The sequence below is a fragment of the Giraffa tippelskirchi genome, chromosome 1 (assembly GCF_054371585.1).
Source record: "Giraffa tippelskirchi isolate mGirTip1 chromosome 1, T2T-mGirTip1v1.2.pri, whole genome shotgun sequence".
In the NCBI taxonomy this organism is placed as follows: domain Eukaryota; kingdom Metazoa; phylum Chordata; class Mammalia; order Artiodactyla; family Giraffidae; genus Giraffa; species Giraffa tippelskirchi.
The window spans coordinates 87578566-87593820 of NC_137275.1; the positions used below are offsets into that span (position 1 = coordinate 87578566).

A 15255-nucleotide genomic window follows, 5' to 3' on the forward strand; every position below is an offset into this window, starting at 1 on the left:
TATCTGTATCTACTGTGTGTAAGGCTTATAGGCCCTACAATATAGGAGATATCAGGTGTTTATACTCTCCCATCATAACTTTTTCCTCCTTTTGACAACAGCTCTCCAATTTTCCCTTAGCAAACCGCTTCTCTTGTGCTCTTAGTTCACATCTTTCAGATAAGTCCTCCTTTTCACTAACAGGAGACATGTGATTCAAAATGCATGGTGAGAAAGACTGGCAGCTGAGTCCAAGTCCCCAAACTTCACCTTTCAACCCCCTCTCTCAACTACTTCATAAAGGAAAAAAATGGAGCAGGTAAGTGGGAGCACCTGGATAGGGTCCTTGAGGTCATAGGCTCCAGGGTCTGTAAAAGGAAAGACACTCTCTTTCACCTGTTTGTTCTTGTTGTTTTGTTTAATCATTAAGTTGTGTCTGACTCTTTTTCAACCCCATGGACTGTAGCCCACTAGGCTCCCTCTTTAGGGCATGCATAAAAACAAGTTTCCAGTTTCATGGTTTCCAATGAAAGACTATAGGGTGAAACCTATGAGTCCCTCTAGGAAAGAGCTACACGTACTTACATGTTTGTTTGCTTTTGTGAAGGTAAAATTAACCCAGCTGACGACAAATTATGTGGAGGAGAGCTACACCTATGAGATGAGTTGCTCCTAGCCCCTGAGGCTAGGAAAGAGTCCTGGCTTTTGCCCAGGAAGATCTGGGAGAAGAGAGACTTCTTTCCAAAGCTTCAGCTAGATGTTAACAGATGGCCAGTGGGTTCACCACCAGCCCACAAGAGCAGAAGCTTTCCCCCTTGTCAATCTGCCACTGTACAAAAGACCCTAATCATTTGACCTGTAATTATAGGTCAGTTCATGCAGAGCCTGAGGACTGATCAGGAAATGGAAAATAAGATCTTGCCCTAGTAGTACCAGCAAATCAGAGAAGAAAAACCAAGATAATGCTTCAAACAGGTATTTCATTGAAATAGAACTGTTAAAAGAGTCAGGTGAAATTTTTTTAAGTAATAAATTATTGAAGATATAATTAAAGGTTAAAAGATTAACAATTAAATACATGATAGATGCCATAACTAGAGGAGAAAATCACTTTAAAATGTGTAATAGCTACATGTTGCTGTTCCTGATTGAAGTAACAAAAATGAAATAAGTGATGGAAGTAACAGTGATATGCTGGCTAACATATTTTAAAAATCAATGCATTGCTGAAGTTTTGTGAAAGTCAGGAATTCATACATTCCTTAAACTGAAAGCAGGAGGGAACAGCTGAAGAATTGCCTGTCTAGTCTTTGTCACTGTGTAAAAAGAGAATTCTCTCCTGAGAATTCATAACCACTCACATGTAGGTGGTTAGTGGTCAAGAATACTTGAGTAGGGAATTTTAAGTGTTACCAAGTTGATAGAAACAAATAACTCTTTGGAGTACTCAGCTTCAATTCAGGCTTCAAAGAATTTATTAAAATAAAGTTTCAAGAAATATAATTTATTATATAAAACTCAGTTGATGTATTTAATATCATAGGAGATATAACTGAGCAGAGAATTTGTGAACTTGAAGATAAATTTAAAGAAATTACCCAGAATTCTATTCAAGGATAGAGACACTGAGTTACAGAAGTTAGAATAATAAAATCTAACACATGCTAAATTTTCCAGAAGACGAGACTAGAGAAAATGGAAGAGAGACAATGTTGCAAAAGATAATGGAGTCAGAATTTTCTAGAATTATTGAAAGATATTAAATATTTACTCAGATATTAAATCCTGAGATCCAGGAAGTCCTATTTAAAAAATGAAAACAAAATCCAAGTGAGGCATATAAAAGTAGACCACATCTACATTTGTCACAAGGAAACTGGAAAAAACAAAGAAATCAGAAAAGCAGCAATTAGACTGATCCAAGCTGACTTCTGAAAAAGTAAGAATGAAATAAAAGTGGAATAAAATCTTTAATGTGTAAAGAGAAAATAACTCCTAATCTAAATTACACATGCAGTGAAATAGTCTCTTAAGACAATGACAAAATACAAATATTTACAATCAAATGGTAATAAAGGTAATTCCGAATTATATGATTTCTACTTGAGTATAGCCAGATGCCACAAATGAGAAAAAGAGTGACTCAAATTGGCAGTGGTACTAACTTAGATAGAACTGTATCTCCATTCCAGAGGTTGAAGAACCAGTGTTGCTATTTTATAAGGTGACATTGGAGCAGAGGCTTGAAGGAAGTGAGGGAGTGAACCATGCGGATATCCAAGGGTGTCCCAAGCATGGAAAAGAGCATTTGCATAAGCTCTCGGGCAGTAGGGGAGTCTGCTTGAGGTGTTCAAAGCAAGAAGACAGCCTTTCCTGGACCAGTGAGAGTAACCAGCAGAGCTGTAGGGGATGCTTATGAGTAGCTTTGACAGCCAGATATAGAAGCTTCCAGAAGACAGAAACCCCCTCCATATAAATAAGTAATTGGCAGCAGTCTCAAATCAGCCAATCTGATTTTATTCAAACCAATTTTGTTGGCTTTCAGGTGGCCTGACCAATCACCCTGGTTTACTGGAGACTGAGGGGTTCCTGAACAAAGTGCTTTTTGTGCTAAAACCAAGATGGTACTGGGCAAACTGGGATGATTTATTTCCTCTAGTTCTGTGTCCTCATGAAGGTCAGTAGAAGATATTTCTGTTATGGGTTGAATTGTGTCTCCTGCCCACCCCCATAATTTGTATGTTGATGTCAACCTCCAGTAGCTCAGAATGTGACTGTGTTTGGGAAAGTCTTTAAAGAGCCCACTAAGTTTAAATGAGGTAGCTGGAGTGGGCCCTGATCCAATATGACTGGTGTCCTTACAATAAGGAGAGATTAGAACACAGACATACCGAGGGACCCATGTGAAGACACAGGGAAAAGAAAGTTCTCTATAAACCAAGGAGAGAGGCCTTAGAAAGAATCAACCCAGCTGGTACCTTATTCTTGGATTTGTAGCCTCCAGAATCAGGAGAAAATTTCTGTTGTTTAAGGAACATATTATATGGCAGCCCAAACCCAAAACACAGTCTCTAATAGTTAATTTTGACTGTGTGCATTTCGACTGACAGTTAGAGCCCAATCTCCTCTTCCTGAGAGTTTCTCTTCTCCTCAGGCTTCCTCCTCACTGTTCATACAGGAAGACCTGTCCCCCGAAATTCCTTCACCTAGACTATGACCTCCACACATCCCACTTCCCTTTTCTTCTAGCACCTTGCTCCTTCATATTCCTCTTTTTTATTAACTCTATAACTCATTAAACTATTTCTCAACTCTTCCAAACTTCCTTTAACCCCGGTACTCCATAAATATTAGTCAGATACATGAAGAATGGCACTAGCTTCTCTTTCCTCCCTTCTTTCTTCTCACTCCAAATTCTTTTGCATTTATTGTTCTCCTGTCTCCATTTCCCACTTCCTTGTCAGCCCCCTATAACCTGGTTCCTGGCTCTCATGATTATATTGAAACTTTAAACTAACCTAGACTGCAGCCATCGGTATCAGTGCCATTTTGAGAATATTATAATGAGGTCTCCTTTTCTTCCAGAGTGCAAGGTGGTTTCTTTCCTTAGGTGCATAAGCATCCCCTGAAGCCATGCTTGGAATTTCATAATTCCCCAGTAAACAGTTTATTCTTATTCTGACCTTTTAGGAACTGTCTGCAGTATCTTACACTGTTGAACACTCTCTGACCCTTGAAACTCTCTCTTCTCTGGTTTTCCAAGCCTTCTTCCTACCTTCAGTGGCACCTGAGGAGTCTTTAAGCATCTCTGTCTTTCTCTCCTTTCTCTTGCTATACACACACACACCCACACACACCAACTCCAGAAATAGTTGCTCATCAAATTTCTGTTCTTGGTTCTCTTCTCTTCCAACTCTTTGGTCACTAATGTTTTAGAAACACACTCATGACAACCACCACCACATCTTTACAGTTATCTCTTGATTTAGATCACCAATCCTATGTCTCTCAGAGCATTGGGCTTGAATTTCCAATTGAATATTAGTCACTGCCACATGGTCTCATAGAGCCTATTATGATTAACATGATGAAAACTGAACTCATCGTGTTTCCACAGATTCTCAGTTATGATGTTACCATTCTAATTACTCAGACTAGAAAATTCAGAGCTATCTCAGTTTTTCTCCCACTTGACCTGCATGTATTATCTGTAAGCATATCCTATTGACCCTATCTTCTAAAATCTCTTAAATCCTTCTCCTTTTCATTACATTGGATAAATAGTTTAGTGTAGCGATTAAGAGCATGGCTATCAGAGGCAAATCAACTGAATTTGAATCTTGATTCCCCTACTACTAACTAGGTATGAAACCTTAGGAAAATTATTTGATTTTTAAACCATAAAAATAGGGATAAAAGGAACCTATTTCATATGATTGTTTGAGTTAAATAAGTTAATACGTGTGTGTGTGCTAAGTCATTTGAGTTGTGTTCAACTCTTTGCGACCCCATGGACTGTAGCCTGCCAGGCTCCTCTGTTCATAAGATTCTCCAGGCAAGAATACTGGAGTGGGTTGCCATGGCCTCTTCCAGGGGATCTTCCTGACTCTGGGATTGAACCCAAGTCTCCTGTGTCTCCTGCATTGCAGGTGGATTCTTTACCCACTGAGGCACCTGGGAAGCCCTCCCTAATACATGTGTAGAAAGGATTAATTGGGTGCTCACCCAATCTATTTCCTCTTCCTAAATAACCAGGAAAACTATTTCCTGGGTCCCTTGCATTAAAGTGGGGCCATGGAATGTGAGCAGAAGTGTTGTGTCACTTTCAATCAAAGGGAGCTGAAAGAAGACATACATTTCCTATGCTCCTTCTCTTCCTTCTCTGAGGCAAAATTGGAAGCAACACATAACAAAGGAGGAGTTAGATGATGGGAGGATTCTGAATGGTTGAGTCCTGTCTGGAGGAGAGCTGCCCCTGTGTGCCACCACCCAGGAGCTTCTGCAGTAGATTGTACGTGAGAAGTGACGTCTTAAAGTTTTACTGTGCTGAGTCCCTGAGATTTTGGTTTTTTTAAAAAAACATCTGATAGTCTTACTTATCCCAAACATCACACAAATATGCTGGACACAATGCCACAAATAATAAGCACTCTTTCTACTGCTACAATATGAGGTTGAGTCCAAATCATCTTTCACTTAGATTATGAGAGGATCTCATAAAATATCAACTCTTTCTAGCCTGAGTAGTTTATTTATTTAAGATACATTGTGCCATGAAAGTCTTTGTTTTGACCAGTTACATTGTTGGTAAATTACAAATTATTAATGTACAGAAGCAGCAAGAGACTATTATTTTGTGATTCCCATAAAGAGGTGAAAGAGTAGATACTCCATTCCTTCTTTACTGCCTCAAAGAAAAGGATCTATGATGCCAGGTCTTCTACAAATGGCAACTTTCCACAAATGGCAACTTCTCTCCCACCACCTGCATCTTAGCCTCCTAAAAGCAGAGGTCAAGTTGCCTTGGGTCCAAACCCTGACACTCCCACATTTTCTCCTTTCCAGGTCTCTCCATGTCTGGGACATACTCTTATGACCAATTCTTTGGTGAAACAATGTGTATAACATTTTAAAGAAAAAAATAATTAATCTTTAAAGACATCTACTATTTATGGAACAGATTTTATGCACTGTGAATGTGCTTTAGAAAGGTGATGTTAGACTTGAAGGAAGGTTGTTGGTTGGTCCCAAGGTCACCACAGAGATTCACTCCAGACCCAAACAAATGGATCTCTACTCCTCTGCCAAACACTCCATCAAGAAGATTCTTTTCGTTTTTTAAATATTGAGTTTTTTAAAATTTGGTTGTGCTGGGTCTTAGTCGAGGCACATGGGATCTTCAGTCTTTAGTTGTGGTATGTGGGACCTAGTGCCCTGATCAGGAATGGAACCCTACCCCTTACCACCCTCCTCCCGCTCTTCCCTGCCCCTTTGGGAGGGTAGAGTCTTAGCCACTGGACCACCAGGAAAGTCCCAAGAAGATTCTTATAACCTGAGAAGGCAGGAGGGAAGGCAAGGAGTGGGCTCCAAGGGAATATTGCTGGGGCAATTTTATGCCATAGCAACACTTGGCCTGGTGGTTCCCTGATTCCTGATGTTTTAAAGTTCAATTTACGCAGTTATCACTGAATTCCGGAGAAGGCAATGGCACCCCACTCCAGTACTCTTGCCTGGAAAATCCCATGGACGGAGGAGCCTGGTAGGCTGTAGTCCATGGGGTCGCTAAGAGTCAGACATGGCTGAGCGACTTCACTTTCACTTTTCCTGTTCATGCACTGGAGAAGGAAATGGCAACCCACTCCAGTATTCTTGCCTGGAGAATTCTAGGGATGGCGGAGCCTGGTGGGCTGCCGTCTATGGGGTCGCACAGAGTCGGACACGACTGCAGCGACTTAGCAGCAGCAGCAGCAGCACTGAATTCAGTAATGAGATAATTAGCTCTAAACTATTTCAGCTGTTTCTTGTTTGTCAGTTCAGGGGAACTAATCTACCCCAAGGGATTCCCTGCCCGCACCTGCCTGGCACGTAAAGCTCAAAAGCTAGTGAATGGTGATCACTGCGAGGCCCCTCAATGACTTCTATCATCTGTCTCTCCAGAAAAAAAGGAAAGAGCAAGTTCCCATTTGCTGGATCAGTATTTCTTTATGAGCTGTGAACCAAAACCATTTCTACCATCATCACTATAATTCCACCCACAGTAATTATCATAAAGGCCTGACTATGCCCTGTAATTGGAAGTTCTGAATAACTGTCAAAACCAGGAGATTTGAGACCTCACCCAAAACCAGTAGGTGTTCAGACTTTCCTGGACAGAAATCAGTTATGCTATAGACATTCCAGTTTAATCTGTGAAGAGATTTGAGAGTAACTGAGAGCACTTAAATGGACTATACCGATGAGATTTATTTTTATACACAGCATGCTTGGCCCCATGCCGACCCATCATCCCCTCCAGATGCTCGGGCCTGTCCTTAGGGGCTCTGGACCGCTCGACTCCGGACAGCCGCACGGCCGCCGGCTCTGCGCCTCCCGCTTCTCGGGAAGACTCGGCCCCGCAGGCGCTTGCAGGGGGCATCCCCGTCCGCTACTGCCCTCGGGGCTCCGGGAGCGCCGGCGGGGGACCCCGGCGTCCCGCCCGTCGAGCGCGCGCCCCTCGCTTGCGCCCCGCAGCGGCTCAGGGGGGCGGTCGCCGAGCCGGCAGGCGGGGCCGGGCCGGGGGCTCACGGCCCTACAGGAGTGCGGGCTTTCCCCACCCCCGGCGGCGACCCCACCTCCCGCCCCCGCGCCTTGCGCGCGTGTGTCCGTCTGTCTGTCTTCTCTCTCGACGTCAGTGGGAATTTCCAGCCAGGAAGTGAGAGAGTGAGCGAGAGAGAAAGAGAGAGAAGTGCACCAGCGAGCCGGGGCAGGAAGAGGAGGTTTCGCCACCGGAGCGGCCCGGCGACGCGCTGACAGCTTCCCCTGCCCTTCCCGTCGGTCGGGCCTCTCGCCGCCGCCGCCGCCCTCGGCCTGCGCCCAGCCTCCGGCCCGGCCCCGAGAGCCCAGCGCAGCCCAGGCCGGAGCCGCCGCGGCCGGGAAGGCGGCGACGCCGCGCCCCGCAACCCCGCGCCCGGCGTTCCCTCCTCCCGCGCTGAGGACATGGCGCGGCGCTGACTGGCCCGGCGAGACCGCGCGCCTGCCTGCCGGCCCGGACCCAAGCCGACCCACCCCGCACCCGGACCCGCTCCGGCCGGCCCCTGCCTCTCCCTTCCCCGGCCCCCAGGCCCGCGCCGCCCCGGAGCGGGAGCCACAGGCGCAGGGAGGCCGAGCGCGGACCTGCCAGCAGGGTAAGCCAAACTCGGGCAAGTGGGGGCCGCGCCGGCCCGACTCCCGCCACCCGCCCGCCCCGCACCCCTCCAGCCCCGCTCGGACTTCCTCATTCCTGCGCTAACCGTTCGGCTAGACCTTAGGGGAAGGTTGACAGTGGTGGAGAGGCACAAGGGCTCGGCGAGCTGGGGGCCAGGCACATCCGGACTGAGCACGGGCCGGTCGGCCGGAGGGCCGCGGCTGCTCGCCCGGGCGGTTCCTTCTCCTCTGCCCCTCCGCCGGGCGGGAACGGGAAGCGGAGGGGAACTCGGGGAAACTTTTTTATACCCACTCCCACTCCCTGCCGGGGGTGGCTTGAGGATTGAGGTGCGCTTGGGCGCGGAGGAGAGAGGGGAAGGTGGTTGGTGCAGTGCCGAACCAGATTTCACCTAAGGGCGTTTCATGAAATGAAAGGAGAAGTGCATGTCAGTCCTTTCAGCTGGGAAAGCCCTCCTCGGCTCCCCCAGATTAATCGGACAGCCTTATTCCTGAACTCCTACTTCCGAAAGAAGCCCCCAGTTCACTCACACTCTCTCACACCCCACCCCACCCCCAACCAGGACAGAATCTATTCACCTACTATAAGACCTGTGTGTACCTTTCAAAAAATAAGGAGGGCCTGGTACTGATCCTACAGGGACTGGCATTTGAGAGCGAAATACCCACTTAGGACACTTTTGAGAGTCTGATTATGTAAAACACTTGGAACATGTGTTGTGCATGACTTCTAAAACAAAAATAATATAAACAAAGCTATTATGACATTTTAAAATAATAAGTTTTAAAAATAGCTGAGTTGTCGTATAAATTTTTGATAAAGAAGTCAAAATATTATCTTTCTCATCTTCAGAACTTGTAGGTGGACTTGCTGTTCTAAGCATACAGATGACTGCGGTAGACTGTGTATCTGGAAATGCAGAGTAGTTTAACCAATCGAGTAAATGTTCAGATTGTGTTCTTTTAATCTATAGGTTCAACAGTAATGAAATTATCGGGAGTATTGTATAGGAATCAATGCTAGGTAAAATTTCTCATTAATTTACCGAAGTAAATTACGAGAGTTGTTTGTAGGATGGTTGATTTGTTGACCGTGTTGATTATCAAGAATTAAGATCTTTTCATGGACTTTGTTAAGTAGGGTTTTTCAGCATTGCAGCTAACTAAATAACTACATTTAACTTAAGGATTTTGTTATAAAGCCCGTAATCTGCGAAAATGACTATGGTATTACTAAAACATTTAATAACTCTGGCATAGAAATGGCTCTTCTACAAATTAGTGATCTTTGGTAAACACTGAAGCTTAGGATTGAGGTATTCAGTGCTTATTTTTCTGAGAAAATACCTCAAATGAATATTACTGAGTAGTTTAAATTGCATTTGTGTTTGCTAGAACTTTTAAAGGGGGATCTGATTAAAATAAACCCCTCAGCTGAAGCATGTTGTTTTCCTGATTTTAACAGTGTGCTTTCTAGAGATGAATCCTTTTACTGTTTGATGCGCTAAAGAAATCATGTAAATAACTTAAAGCAAGGTATTTTTTTGAGCTTGTGAACTTCAGAAGATAGGAAATAGAGATTGATTTATCATGTAATTAAATTGCTAAAGTGAGAAGAACATATAAAGCAGAGATCTCCTGAATTTATTTATCTGTGTTGATATACCTGCAACTCCTCAAAGCCCTCTGGAGCTTATTTAGATAAAATGTCTTCCTAAGTCACAGCCTACTGGGCAAATGTGAACACAAAGAAAGACTCATTATGTGTAGATTTAATGCTGGCAGTGAAATACTGCTTGCTGTGAACAGAAAACCACTTCTAACTTTGAAAGACTTTTTCAGGAAAATGCTATAATCCAATTAGGGGTTGTTGGCATTTGAATATCTGTTATCTTTGTTTCAAACTTTCAATTTTATCTTATGTCCTGCAGCTGGCATTTACATGGGCTGAATAAACGCCCCTGTTTTTCAAACTCGTTAGTAAATACTGGAGTGTGCGTACAAAAATAGTTGTTCCCCTTTGTAAGCACTCCTTTGATCTTTGCACTTCCTTCTTCTACCTCTTAAACATGATCATCTGTAATGACTGAGTTGCCCTTAATAAAAGCTCAATTGGTCTGAAATAGGCAGAATTTTAGATTTAGTGATCACAGTCCTCATATTTCTCTTGTTATGTTCCTTGGAACAAATTGACACTAGTTGAGAAACTGGTATCTATGGAGCTTGTTTTTGCTATACTTTCAGACTTCCAGATAACTAATGAAGAAAGTTACTACCTTAACTTAGCTTTCAGGGATTGCTCATTGTGGTAGATGGAAGGCCTCGATAAGGAATTGGCAGCTACAGGAATCTTGGACTATCATTCAATCAGCAAACCCTTATTTTTACCTAATTTATGAGAGGTATTCCCCTGTTCAGAAGGGGTGAAAGTTCTGGCTTCTGGGGGAAGTGGTTACTTCATAACCTTCAATTAGTTTGAACTTGGGAGAAGTAAGAACAGTAGTTGATATTTTGAAACAATACATTTAAAAAATGATATCTGAGTTTCTGTATAGATTTTTTATAAAGTAGTCAAAATACCATTTTCAGAACTTATTAGTAGAAGTGCTGTTCTGAGCATAGAAATGACTGCTGTAGAAAGTGTATGTGGAAATGCAGAGTAGTTTAACCAGCAAGAGGGAATATTCAGGTTATACTCTTCTAGTCTACATATTAACTAGAAACCACATTAACAGGAGTGGATACTTAAGAATCAATGGCTATGCAAAATTTTTATCTCTCTTTTAGTAGGGAGGTTTTGTTTGGCTGATTGGTTTTCTGTTTATACTATAAATCATATAAAGGTGACATGATTTATGTTTTAAGAAGAGAAGGAGGAAGGGAAAGAACAGAATTTTCAGGCTGGGGGACACTTCTAAATGTGCTGCCACTATATCTACATTTGTGTCTGATCAGAGTTAATTGACGCTGCTTCTTGGTGACCAGAAAACCACACTGAAGCAGTTTACCCTGCGTTCTGGGAATGACTTCTTGTTTGCTGTCTTGTATCTCCCATAAATACTAAATTCCCCTAGAGTGTTCTTAGAGATGAACAAATAAGTCATCAGAAACATACCTAGTTGACCCTGTCACTGCTTAGGAGACTGCAAGTTTTAAAGATAGAGGCATTCATTCATGTTCAGAGAGGAAAGCTGGGACTTGCGACATAGTTTAGCAAGTCAGTTTAGTTCCTTGAGCATGATTTTTGTTTTTTCCTTTTAAATCAAAAAAGATTAATATTTGCAACCAGATAATCTACTGGAGTTAGTAGTTAAGATAATGTTACCAAGACACTTATCTTGACAATATTTCATTAATTAGTATCCAGTGCCTCTCTGTTAGATGAAAAAAAGTAACATTCTTTACACAGTGATGACATTGTTTTATACCTTTGGTGTCTGTTGTTTTAGAGAGGGCTCCTGAATGCAAATTAATATGCTTTCATATTTTCAGGTGAAGTTGGTAGACCTACTCTTGAATATCAACTAATAGCTTAGAAAATAAGTTGTGAAGTGAAATCTTATTGCTTGACTAAAATTAAACCTAAGCAGTTTTACACAACAGTGATACACAGTATGATTTGTTAAAGAGTATAAACTCTTCAAGATTGTAGATCATGGATGAAAATATTTGTTACATTTAGAATATTAATCCTAAAAACATCATTGTATTTAAAATTTTTAACATTGTATTTTAAATTTTAAAAATAAATCAATTTTTTATTATTGTATTTTTTACAGTAACTGATCGATTTAATTATCAGTAGTACAAGTTTCAGCTGCATTAATTTCTTGCCTATTTGACATTAGAATAATGAAACAGATGGTTTAATTCCCCATTACAAATAGGCTTTTTACTTTTCATTTACATCTCATAATTAGGCAAAAAATCTTACAACCAGCTTTTATTCTGACCCATACGGGGTACTTTTTAATAAATTATTGTTCTAGTGAATTTCAGATGCTCTTTGAATATGAATATGGTATTTAGGAAGCAAGAACTAGTTTTTTACTTCTTCCCAGAATGCAAGATAAAATAGTATAATTTTTGTTCTTTGCAGAAAATGGCTGCCTTTTTTTAAAGCAAAGAAAACAGACCAAAACTTATGGGATTCTTTCATTCAACAAATAGTTGTTGAGTGCTTTCTATGTACCGATAAGTGCAAAGTGTCAGATATTTGCCAGTATAGATTGGACATAATTTCTTTTTAGTTGGAACTATGGAATTTTGATTTTCTCAGATAGTTATTTTCCTCTCCTTTTTAAAGAATAAGACATAAAGAATTTTACAAAAGCTCCATCAGTCAGAATTGGTTTTTTTTGTTCATAACTTCTGGGCATAAACAAAACACAGAGCTATAATGTTGTCACAGTCTTCACTGTAGGAGTCAAAAATTATATGGACAATTCAGAAACTTCCTACTGGAAAATAAAGCTTTGGGTTTTTCTTAGATTTAAGCCTTTTGATACATGAGATTCATTACATTAGTGCTTGTACATGAGATTTTTCTTTTTTTGCCAACTTGAACTAAAAAAAAACCAAAACCCATATAAAGTTAAGCATACATCTATAGTGAGAGTTTAATTAACATTAAGGAAATAATTGATAGCTGAAATGAACTTTGTCAAAATAATTATTTTACAAAATTATCATTTTCATTATTACTATTTATTGTGTAGTTTCACTAAACACATCAAACTATATTTCAGTGTCAGGGCAAATGTATCCTTCATTTTTATCTCCAGAAATCAATTCTAATGATATTAAGCTTGAAAGAATAAAAATTAAAAGTGATGACAGATTCCCTAGTCTGTTCATTGGTTCTAGGTTCAAGCCTGCAGTTCATTTGAACAGTGAAAATAAATTGCTTAATTGTCTTGGAAAATATGTCTTCCAAGACAAGAATTTTAGTAATGGAGAAAATGACTTTTTTTTTTAGTGTTTTAACCTTAATCCCTGACTCATGTTTTACTGATGTTTTAAGAACTTTGTCTGCTAGTTCTTAACTTAGGTGTAGATTTATTTTCTAAGTTAACCATTTATTGGTGTTTGATCATTAAGACTTATAAACAATGTATTTTTCTTTTGAATGGGGGCTAGGTGTGGTCCTGAGGTCAGAAGAAAAGAATCCCTAAAAATGTACAGCATCTGGTGTGATGCTCTTGATATAATATAAGCACCTGTGTGACTTATAAAGTTAAAGACAATATGGAAGGATGGAAGGAGGATGATAGGCTGTTCATATAGAGGACATTTAAAGTAGAGAGGAAAAAACATGAAGTTAAAGAATAAAAGTTAAATTTAATGTTGACAAATTTGGCCAAAACAAAGGATAATGAAAACATAGATAAAGTTTTGGGGAGAATCCTCTATGAAATTAGATCTTGAACTTTATTTTTTACTTAAATGTGAAAAATAAAAATAATCTAGAAAGTGAATCAGAATTCCAGAGAAAAGGATAAATTTTATATATTATGGATGAGGAGAGGAAGGTCAGAATGAAAAGGAGGAGGGAAAGGTTGTCCTTGAATAGAACTTTTTTGTAGATATTTCACTGTGGCTTATCCTCCTTTTGATTAATTGAAATCAATGGTCATTTCTCCCACATTCTGAAGTCAGTTGTGTTAAGCAGACCTCACCACGTGTGGGACGTTAAAATCAAAAGCATGGTTTTTGACAACAGTTAATTGTACTTCCTTGCTCCTGTGCTATACATACCATTCATTTGCTATAACGCCTTTATGATTTCTCCATGTGTTTACCCAGTTTCCCATTTTAGACATTTAACTAAATGTAACAAGCACAGCTTAGAACATTTTAATATTTCCTGACTGTTTTAAAACATTGGCTTATCAGTCATTTACCTTGAAGTTTTTTTTTATGATGGGCAGGGAAAGTTTCCAATTTCTCTTAGAAAGTCTACCATAATGATCAAGTAGGAATTAGTCCAAGTTGAAATAGATTCATAATGGGGGTGGCTTGGGGAGCAAGTGGCAGTTGTGCTATACTTACTAAGTATGTGTTAAACTGAAGGAGTCCATTCATTCAAGGAAGGCCACAGAAAATAATTTTATTGCTGAGGCATTTAAGTATCATTACATGGATGTCCCCATCAGTATGCCAATATCAAATTTATCATCATTCCCACCCACCAAATTACTTTTCCTAGCACGTTAGGGAATACAGTTGTTGGCCCACTATGGCCCACTCAGTACGTTCCCCATGCCAGAAATCTAGGAACCCATTCTTCATGAACACTCACTTATCTCTTCCAGTACATCACCAAATTCTATCAATTCAGCCTTCTCTCATCTCCAGAATTCATCCCTTCCTCAATGAATCTTTAGCTTTCATTTTTGCGTTGTCTCCTGATGCATAATCTCCTGCTTCTAGTCCATCCTTCATTTCAGCATAAAAGTCAGATTTCCAACGGGCGAGTCTGATCATATCACAATCTTTGTATTTCTGAAATGAATCTCCATTGTCTTCACAAGCTGATTCCTGCACCCCTCACCTCAAAACCCTGCTCCTCATCCATCCTCTGTTTCTCAAGTCATCCATATCACTTTTCAGTTTCTGTCCACCATGTTTTCTCACTTTGGATGCCTCTGTATATGCAGGCACTGGGTGAGGAGTGCCCTTTCCTTCCTAGCCATTGTACTCACTGTGCAGCCTTCAGGCATCATGTACCCATCACCATTTCTGTGTCCCTTCTCTATCCATTCTCCCTGACCTCCCCATAAAGACTTTTGTGCTCCCAGTCCATGGACTCTTGACTTCGTATACTTTCTAGACAGAAGATATCTTGACAGCAGGGATTTCATCTTGCTTTTTATTTGCACAGCACCCAGTAAGTTTGCTGAATGAATAAGTAAATAACTAGACAAAATATTTGTAGACTGCTGTTGACAAGCTGTGTGACTCGGGGCAAATTAATTTCTCTGGGCCTCATTTTCTCTCTTCAAAAGAAAAAAAAAAAGGTTAGACTAAGCATCTCCCTCTAAAATTATTTTTTTCTTGTAATAGTACTGTTGGAAGATTTCAGATTTTCTTACCTTATTGAGATACGCCAACTTAAGGAGGATGCACGTGAGAAGGTACAAAGACAATTCTTGATTTTCATATGAGGATAATATGAAGAGCTCTCTCTACGTTTGTATTCTGAGTTATCATTTATGGTACCAGTGCAGCTTCTTCCTGACATTCAGGTGTTCTGGAGTTGCATCTTTTTGTTGTTAATTATTCTTTACTCAATGTTCATATCACCAAAGAAATTGAAGGCAAACATGATACAGAAATTGAATGTAAAATTCATTCTTTTGATTCTGAATTGGTTCA

At 40.6% G+C, this 15255-nt stretch overlaps 1 protein-coding gene across 2 annotated transcripts in view; it reads left to right on the forward strand.

Moving 5' to 3' along the window:
- The first annotated feature begins 7392 nt into the window (after positions 1-7392).
- Positions 7393-15255, forward strand: part of NFKB1 (nuclear factor kappa B subunit 1) — a 124432-nt gene continuing 116569 nt past the window's right edge. For both annotated transcript variants that reach the window (XM_081483089.1, XM_081483100.1), the window contains exon 1: positions 7393-7862. The gene's annotated coding sequence lies outside the window, so the exon portion shown is untranslated. The remainder of the gene's footprint in view (positions 7863-15255) is intronic.